This window comes from Helianthus annuus, chromosome 1, assembly GCF_002127325.2.
Source record: "Helianthus annuus cultivar XRQ/B chromosome 1, HanXRQr2.0-SUNRISE, whole genome shotgun sequence".
NCBI lineage: Eukaryota > Viridiplantae > Streptophyta > Magnoliopsida > Asterales > Asteraceae > Helianthus > Helianthus annuus.
The window spans coordinates 86,132,069-86,142,324 of record NC_035433.2 but is presented as its reverse complement, the minus strand read 5'-3'; positions in this window follow the sequence as shown (position 1 = coordinate 86,142,324).

Here is a 10,256-nt window from a genome sequence, read left to right as displayed (position 1 = left end):
CGCCACGCGGCGATTGAGAAGATATTTCCAAGCACACTGCGTACAGGTCCTAACCAACTACCCACTGCAACAAGTCCTGCACAAGCCAGAGATCTCTGGTAGACTGGCCAAGTGGGCAATTGAACTAGGTGCTTTGGATATTGAATATCAGAAACGAACAGCAGTTAAGGGACAAGTAATCGCCGACTTTCTAGCCGAAACCCCGAAGGAGAAGCTATCGTGGACCCAGTCGTCCAGGACATCCCGGAATCCAGCACTGCCCGGCAGACCTGGAAACTATACACCGACAGGTCATCAAGTGGAAAAGGATCTGGAGTCGGCTTAATGCTGGTAAGTCCAGACGAGATCAGGCTGATGTATGCCTTACGTTTCGACTTTGAATGTTCTAACAATGAAGCGGAATACGAGGCACTACTAGCAGGCTTAAGAATGGCGAAATCTATGGGAGCAGCAAGGGTAGACGCGTATGTTGATTCGCTACTGGTCAACAATCAGGTAAACGAAATGTACGAAGCCAAAGATGAATCAATGGCAAAATACCTGGTGAAAACAAAGGGACTCATGGCTTCTTTTGATAACGTCACGCTCAATCACGTACATAGAAGTAAGAACCAGATAGCAGATGCTCTCAGCAAACTCGCCACCTCGGGTATGGAAAAAGAAGTCAAAGTCGAAACGCTGCAGACACCCTCAATCGAACCACGGAATGTTTCCGCCGTTGCAGCGGAAGAACCTTGCTGGAACACTCCAGTGTTCCAATTCCTTGAAACAGGGGAGCTACCTCCCGCCAAGGGCGAAGCACAGAAGATACAAACGAAGGCGTTGCAATATGAGGTCAATAACGGCGTCCTATTTAGAAAGTCTTACCTAGGACCGCTGTTACGATGTGTCTCCCCAACAGAAACAAAGTATCTCATCAGCGAGATTCATGCAGGTCTATGTGGCATTCACGCCGGACCCCGGGCGGTGGTGGCCAAAATCCATAACGCAGGATATTATTGGCCTGGGATGCACGAAGACGCTGTGATAGAACTTCGGAAATGTCGTAGTTGCCAGAAATTCGCTCATCAAACAATAAGGCCCAAGAACAGCTTAGTACCGGTAACAGCAGCATGGCCTTTCCAAAAATGGGCCGTTGATATCGTGGGACCTTTCCCGCCGGCTCCCGGAAAGCTAAAGTACTTACTTGTGGCCGTTGATTACTTCACCAAGTGGGTGGAAGCTAAGCCTTTAGCCAAAATAACGGCGGATAACGCCAAAAAATTCCTCTGGGAACAAATAGTATGCCGGTTTGGATTGCCGCTATACCTGGTAAGCGACAATGGAACTGTCACACCCCGATTTCCACGTGTCTCACCGGTGGGCCCGGTGGGGGATTATCGTGACGTAGTTGGCAACAATATAGTCAAACCACACAATATATGAATGCACAGCGGAAGCATAAAGATAAATATATTTCAACTTTATTTGTAATATCAAAGTATCACTAATGTTGAAATAAAATCCACAGGGGATCAAATAGTAATAATAAAAGTATTGTTCAACAGACTTCAGGCATCTTAAGCTTGCGAGACTTCTAATGATGCTAAGGAGAAATCCCAGCCAATTACGCATAGTACCTGCATTCAGTCTTTTGGGAAAATACGTCAGTTTACACTGGTAAATACGTTCAACTGACACTTTTGTAAAATGTTTAATAAAATTGGTTTAAGTGCACAAGGCACAAACTCTTTATAACTTGGGATAATTTATAACTAAATCTTGTAAAGAATTACATGTTTGCTATGCGTTCGGTCGCCGGGGTCGTGCCGGGTTAAAGTTTAATAGACACACCACATAGCATAAAACCGTGGCGGGAAAACCAACGGCTATACTTTTATAATTATGGACATAATGTCGGGTGTACGCCTACACCCGGATGTCAAGGTCGTGGCCATTTCGTAAAATGCTGCCAAGGATATCCAGGACATGGTCATTAAGCTCCCAAAGGCGTAAAGCCAACAAAACAAATTTTTAAACGGGTCACATTGATAATACCCAACTACTAATGAGTTGGGGTCAATTGCCCGACCAAGCGGTATTTTAAATACCGTAACCCAAGCCCGTATAACGGAAAATAAGTTAAAAGTATTTACCTTTGCAAGTATAAATCCTTAATCGAAATAAATCGCAGATAGCTTTTACTGGTCTCCTATTCTGGAACGAAGGTTTTAAAATAACCTATTAGAATCCTAACGAGTCTTTAATTTAGCCGTAGCTTAGACCGGTCAGTTTCAACGGATAGTTACGGTTTAATCGCGTGAAAGGCGAAAACCGGGAATGGAATGTGATTTTGACCCAACAAGTTTGAAGACTTGTTTTATATGGGTATAATAACCACACTCTGGATTTTGGGGTCAAAACAATATGGTTTGACCTGTTTCGGCTATTTTATGTAAACTAGTTACATAAGTCGAACCGTGCGCGCAAAAGGCGCAACGGGTAACCGTAAGAGTCCTACCCTGTTTTCCTAAGTCAATATGCCTTAAAGAGGTTGTGGTATCAGTTGGATACCTTCCATAATGCCCGTAATGAGTTTAGGTTCATATTATGCCCCGTAGGGGTATTTCGGTCTTTTTAAAGATTATAAAAGAGGTTTATGAGTTCTACAGGAAATCTGAGTTTCCCGAACAGTTTATAAAGTCTAAAATACTTTATTTATTATTTAAAATCAGTAGCAACTGGAACCGGGTCAAAAGACCTTGTAGAACTCAAGTTATGGCCGAAAAGGGTATATTCGGTATTTACCGAACAGTTGCCATAACCGCAGGTTATGAGCAGGTTAAAAATAATTAAAAATCTTTAAAAATCCCAAAATATTATTTTACATCAGTGAGTAAAAGGTTTGGTGTCTAAATTCGGTTTTAGATAGGCGTTATGCTAATTGCGCTATTAACTTACTAAAGTTTTCGTAATTTGCGCTATTTAGCATAACTCCTATTCTGGACCTCGGATTGACGTGAAATTTTAGGAACATGCTTAGAAATCAGTAACCAAGGTTATGATCCTTTCACATGTCCGAAATTCTCGTTTTAAATTAAAAAGGGCGTTACGGTCAACTTTTAAGCATTTAACGGAAATGTGTAAAAGACTCGGACAACCAACGAACCGGTCACAGAGGGTTATACCATCATGTAACCTGGTCCTAAGAGAGTCCTAAGGCATATCTAAATCAAACTTTAACGGGTCAGAACTGAAGTCAATGCAAAAATCAAAGCTTTGCGACTTTCGGCTCCGAACCGGGTCAAAACAATAAATGGTCTGATCAAACAAGCTTATACTAGTTAATATACTTATTATCATGTTCTATGAGTGTTTAAACAGGTTACACATCATCTACATTACTGATTATGCATTAAATCGCAAAATAGTATTTCTGTTGACTTTTTCTAAGCACGTTTGACTCGACATTTGGACTAGTTAGAGTGGGAATCAGAGGGTGCCCTTTTAGAGGTTTAAAGCCCACATGATTACCAACATATAACTATCTTTGATTCGACAAACCACTGGACCATTTGTGATTTATCGCAAAGTCAATCGTTAATTACGACGGATTGACTTTTAAGCTAAACTATGCATAAACTAAGCCACAAAAGGGTAGACACACTTACAGAAGCTTGGTGCACCATTAGGGATGATAGAAGAATGGTTTAGAGCTCCAGAGATGGACTAGAATGCAGATTTGAGGTGTCTTTCATTTGTGCACAATGCCTTGCCTTTTATAGTGAAAAATTGGGCTTAGGATCAATACACATCACCATACAATGGATCATGGATGATCAGCAGGTGGCCCTGGGTGCTAGGGGTCATGTAGAGGGAGCCCATGCTTCATTAATTGCCTCAATGATCGTTCACAAGCTCAAACAGCAAGTCTGTCCAAAGTTTCTGCATCTGGGGTCCTTACGCGGCCCGCATTAGGATTCAGGCTACATGCACGCGGGCCGCCTGAATCTTCATGTCAGGAAACGTATCCACAGGTGGCTCGCGGCCCGCTTCAACTTGCTTGTTTCACTCAGGCGGGCCGCCTGAGGCCTGAATTTCAAGATTTTCAAATCTTTTGTCATGATTAACCTGACCTTTCGGTTTCGAAGGGGTAACTTTGCAATTTGGCCCTCGATTATTTACAACTAAGGGCCTCGTGACCTTTACCCGCATTATTAAGTCCCCGGATAGTTTAATTACTATCCGAAAAGCCTTAATTTTTATTGTTGACGCTTTTAACCCTTCGTGTACGAATTTGATCATAACTTTCTCGTTTTAAAACGGAACTTCGCGAGATTTACATAGTATATTCTAGTGAGCGTATTTTACTGTTACAAAGCCTCGGGTTCGTCAAAGGGTCACTCAGAGGTATAAATTAAACATGTTGACACAATTAACCCCTGTAGCTTGTAATCTCTCACTTTCTCCCGCGTTTCGCCCCGTACGATCCATGATTTATTCGTTTGAAGGTACGAGCATCGTTTAGGGTTACTATACAGTATATTTACCCTTCGTTGACATTTATAACCCTCGAATTTACATACTTTCAAGGTTTGTCAACTTTAGTCCTTTATTTAATATTTAATGACACGTGTAAACTCATGACACGTGTCAATACATTATTGGACACAAAATTTCGAGGTGTTACATCCTCACCCCCTTAAAATAAATCTCGACCCGAGATTTACTGAAATAAATAAGGGTATTTTTCTTTCATCATGGATTCAACCTCCCACGTGAATTCGGGACCTCTACGGGCATCCCATTTGACCTTAACAATAGGTACATGCTTCCTTCGAAGCGTCTTTACCTGTCGATCTTCAATCGACAAAGGTTTTTCCACAAATTTCAAGCTCTCATCTATATGCACATCTGTATGGGGTATTACCAGTGATTCATCAGCGAAGCACTTTTTCAGATTGCAGATGTGGAACACATTGTGAATTCCATTGAGCTCCTCCGGTAAGTTCAACTTATAGGCAACTGACCCGACACGTTTGATAACCTCGAAAGGTCCTATGTATCTCGGGCTTAGTTTGCCTTTCTTACCGAAACGCATCACCCCCCTCCAGGGTGATACTTTAAGTAACACTTTTTCACCTACTTCGAAGTGAAAATCTTTACGCTTTGGATCTTCGTAACTCTTCTGCCTATCTCGGGCAGCTTTGAGACGGTCTCTAATCTGGACAATCTTGTCCGTTGTCTCGAAAACTATCTCTGGTCCTGATAATTGGACATCTCCAACTTCCGCCCAACAAACAGGCGATCTACACTTTCTACCGTATAATGCCTCGAAAGGCGCAGCCTTAATGCTGGTATGGTAGCTATTGTTGTAGGAGAATTCAACTAGTGGTAGGTTCTTATCCCAACTACCACCCAAATCGATAGCACATGCACGCAGCATGTCTTCTAATGTTTGAATAGTACGCTCACTCTGACCGTCTGTCTGAGGATGGTAAGTCGTACTAAAATTCAAACGTGTGCCCAAAGATTGCTGGAAGCTTTTCCAGAAATGAGACGTGTATCTAGTATCTCTGTCGGAGATAATAGACACAGGTATGCCATGTAAGGCTACAATCTTATCAACGTATAACTGGGCTAACATGTCGGAGCTATAAGTCTCCTTGATGGGTAAGAAATGAGCTGACTTAGTCAGTCTATCGACTATAACCCATATTATATCATTTCCTTTCCTTGTCTTGGGTAACTTGGTAATAAAATCCATAGTTACACATTCCCACTTCCATTCGGGAAGTTCAGGCTGTTGTAGCAAGCCTGACGGCTTTTGATGCTCAGCTTTGACTTGCGCACAAGTCAAGCACTTGGCTACATAAGCGGCTACAGACTTTTTCAAGCCTATCCACCAATAATTTGCCTTTAGATCCTGATACATCTTATCAGCTCCCGAGTGAACAGAATATTTGAAACTATGGGCTTCCTGGAGGATAACATCTCGTAGTCCTCCATAAATTGGAACCCATATTCGTCCATTTAATCGTAAAATTCCGTCCTTGCTAAGAGTTAATTGCTCCTCAGTTACTCCCAGCTTCTCTTTAGGATAGTTAGCTTCCAACACAGCTTCTCTCTGTGCAGCTAACAACCTTTCAATCAAATTATTCTTCACTTCAATGCTCTTGGCATTGATTCGGATGGGTTTCACCCTTTCCTTTTGACTTAAGGCATCAGCGACTACATTCGCCTTGCCGGGATGATATCTGATTTCATAATCATAATCATTTAAAGTCTCCATCCAACGGCGTTGCCTCATGTTTAGCTCCTTCTGATTAAACCGATGTTGAAGGCTCTTATGATCAGAATAGATCACAAACTTGATACCATACAGATAATGCCTCCATAGTTTTAGTGCGAACACAACGGCACCCAGCTCCAAGTCATGGGTGGTGTAATTCTTCTTGTGCACCTTTAACTGTCTCGAAGCATAGGCAATAACCTTGCCTTTCTGCATGAGCACACATCCATGCCAGTGTGTGACGCGTCGCAGTAAACTACGAACTCTTCGGTACCTTCAGGTAATGTCAGCACAGGAGCGTTGCTCAACTTTTGCTTCAGAATATCAAAGGACTCTTGCTGCTTAGGGCCCCAAACGAACTTTACTTTCTTCTTGGTCAGGGAAGTTAAGGGCGCAGCAATCCTTGAAAAATTTTCAATGAAACGCCTGTAATATCCTGCTAACCCCAGGAAACTACGAATCTCCGTAGGCGTCTTTGGCTCTTGCCAATTCATGACAGCTTCGACTTTAGCAGGATCCACTTGGATACCACGCTCGCTGACAACATGTCCAAGAAATTGGACTTCTCGAAGCCAAAATTCGCACTTAGAGAATTTGGCATAGAGTTTCTCATGATGTAGAAGTTTGAGAATACAGCGAAGGTGTTTCTCATGGTCAGCTTGGTTCTTCGAGTAGATAAGAATGTCGTCGATGAAAACGATGACGAATTTGTCCAAGTACGGCTTGCAGACGCGATTCATGAGATCCATGAACGCAGCCGGTGCATTAGTGAGCCCAAAAGGCATCACTAGGAACTCGTAGTGACCGTAACGAGTCCTAAATGCGGTTTTATGTACGTCCTCATCTCTGACTTTCAGTTGATGGTAGCCTGACCTCAAATCAATCTTCGAGAAATAACTTGCCCCTTGTAACTGATCGAACAAATCGGCGGTCCTCGGCAAGGGATATTTATTCTTTATCGTGACCTTATTAAGCTCGCGATAATCGATGCACAGACGCATCGATCCGTCCTTTTTCTTAACAAACAGGACAGGTGCCCCCCAGGGAGACGAACTAGGTTTGATGAAACCTTTAGCTAGTAGTTCATCCAGTTGGGTCCTCAACTCCTTCATTCGGTTGGTGCTAGCCTGTAAGGTGCTCTAGCAATAGGTGCTGCTCCAGGGATGATATCGATCCTGAATTCCACTTGCCTATCTGGTGGCAAACCAGGTATATCTTCAGGGAAAACTTCTGGATATTCCGAAATGACGGGAATGTCTTCTATCTTCGGTTTAGGCTCTTCAATAATCACCTATGCCATGTAGATGACACAACCCTTCTTTAGACATTTTGAAGCCTTGAGCATAGTCACTTGCTCAGGCAATCCATAGTGGGTATCTCCTCGAATGGTAAGCGATTCACCAGACGGAGTCTTTATCACCACTTGCTTTCTGTTGCAGACGATTTGGGTCTGGTTGTGAGATAACCAGTCCATACCCAATACTAGGTCAAAACCGGCCAATTTAAAGGGAAGTAGAGATAGAGGAAAAGAGTGGTTCTTAATGGATATCACACATCCATCTAACACAGTGGAGACGGTTTCTATGGTGCCATCTGCTAGCTCTACCTCGTAGTTCACATTTCAGGTTTTGACAGGCATATTCAGCAATTTACGAAATTTATGATCTACGAAAGACTTATCAGCACCCGAATCAAAAAGTACTCTTGCAAAGATATCATTTACGAGAAAAGTACCTGTGATCACGTTATCATCTAGCACTACTTCTTTCGCCTCCATCCTGAAGACTCTTGCATTGGTCTTCTTGGCTTCTTCAGACTTCCTGGCGTATTTAGGGCAGTTGGTTTTAATGTGCCCCTTCTCGTTGCAATTGAAGCAAGTTGCATCTTTTATCTTTTTGCAATCCAAGGTCTTGTGGTCCTTGGACTTGCATAACCCGCAAGCAATTGACTTCGACTGAGTCTGCGAGTTCGATTCGAGTCTACACTTTCCAAAGTGATGTCTCTTGCAATTCTTGCACTTGGGATTCTCACCAGATTGTTGCCCATCCTTCCTTGACTCAGACCCTCTCTTGTTGTCACCGTTTCCGCGGTGCTTCTTGCTCGACCTCCGTGAAGTATCATCTTCACGCTTTCTCTTCTCATCCTCTTTGTTCCTCAGCGATCTTTGTCGAACCGCATCAAGAGTGAGGGACAAAGAAATGTCGGCTACAGATCTAAAGGTCGCTGGCCGAGAGGCCTTTACGCTTGCCATTATTTCGGGGGCTAACCCACCGATAAATCGAGCTATCCTCTTCGGCTCCGGGGTTACCAGATATGGAACCAACCGGGACATCGTGTTGAAGCTCGTTAGGTAAGCTTGACAGTCAAGATTCGTCATCACCACCGACAGGAAGTCAGTCTCTATCTTTTCAACCTCATGTTGAGGGCAGTAGTTTTCCTTGATGAGAGAAATGAATTCCTCCCATGTCATGCTGTATAGAACAGCCTTTCCCGAGGCCTGAACCAAAGCCCTCCACCAAGCCAGGGCCTCGCCCTTGAATGATTGTGAAACAAACTTTACCACATCTTTCTCTGCGCAACCACTGATGTCCACCACGGTGTCCATCTCGTCTAGCCACGTCATACAATCAACCGCGCCCTTCTCCCCAGTGAAGTCTCGGGGTTTACAAAATACAAAATACTTGTAGGTACAGGCCCTGGCGCGAGACGCATCATACTCTTTCTAGACGGACACTGTTTTCATTGGATGAGTGATTATCATCGTCCTTTTTGGGCTTAGACGGGGGTTTGCTGTGAGATTTTGAGTGGGTTTTTGGCTTTGAATGTGGTTTAGATATGGTTCTGCTCCGGGATTCAGTATACTCCTCGTATTGTCGATCTAGGGCTGCCTTAACAGCACCGTCGACCAGAGCTTTCAATTCTGCGCCCGTCAAATGAACCTGGGCGTTATCATATTCGTCTTCTTTCGAGTGACTATTCTCCCCATTTGGATCAGCCATCGTAACTTGAATTTGCTACAGAAGATAACGAAAAAGTTTTATTTAGGAGTTTATTATGGAATTGTCTTTTATGGCAATTCATTAACCATGGTAAACAGAGACCATATCTGGTTAATTTGTTACTCACTTTTATTTAGGATTTGAACATACATATCCTAATTACAAACAATATTGCTAGTGGCATAAAAGCCTAGTCACGAGGACGTTTTTATAATATTAGCCGGGATTACAGAGAATCAAGGCATGAAGGTTTGAACCATAGTCCTTTTACCTTTTCTGACAGGGAGTCATAGACTACCACTGCCTTTTTGTCTTATATGACAATAATTATGGCCCGTAGGCACTACATCACTTAATGGATGTTTAATAATTTGGCCCGTAGGCACTACATCGCTAATGGATGTTTAATAAGTTTGGCCCGTAGGCACTACATCGCTAATGGATGTTTAATAAGTTTGGCCCGTAGGCACTACATCGCTAATGGATGTTTAATAAATTTGGCCCGTAGGCACTACATCGCTAATGGATGTTTAAATAAGTTTGGCCCGTAGGCACTACATCACTAATGGATGTTTAATAAGTTATCGTCTTCATTGACGATTTAACTCATGATTTATAAATCATTAATTTGGGCCTTAGAATCCTTAAAAGGATTCTTATATAAGAATGACGCGTGCGATTTTTAACGAATCACATCTGACATGAACGTTAACATGATTTCAGAGGTTAACAGGGAATCTGAATCTTTTAATCAGGTCTTACCATCTTGGCCGGATCTTTTAAAGACACCTGGCTAGGTTTCACTCTTAAGATTCTTTATTTAGGAAGATTTAAATTTAAAAGGAATGATTTTTGATTTATTTCATATATAATAATAACAAACATGAAATTTATAACATAACATTCCAAAATTTCAAATATGATTACACGCTGCCCTAAACAGGAGTTTTAAATAAATAATTACCTACCGCAGAGGTTTATAGAAA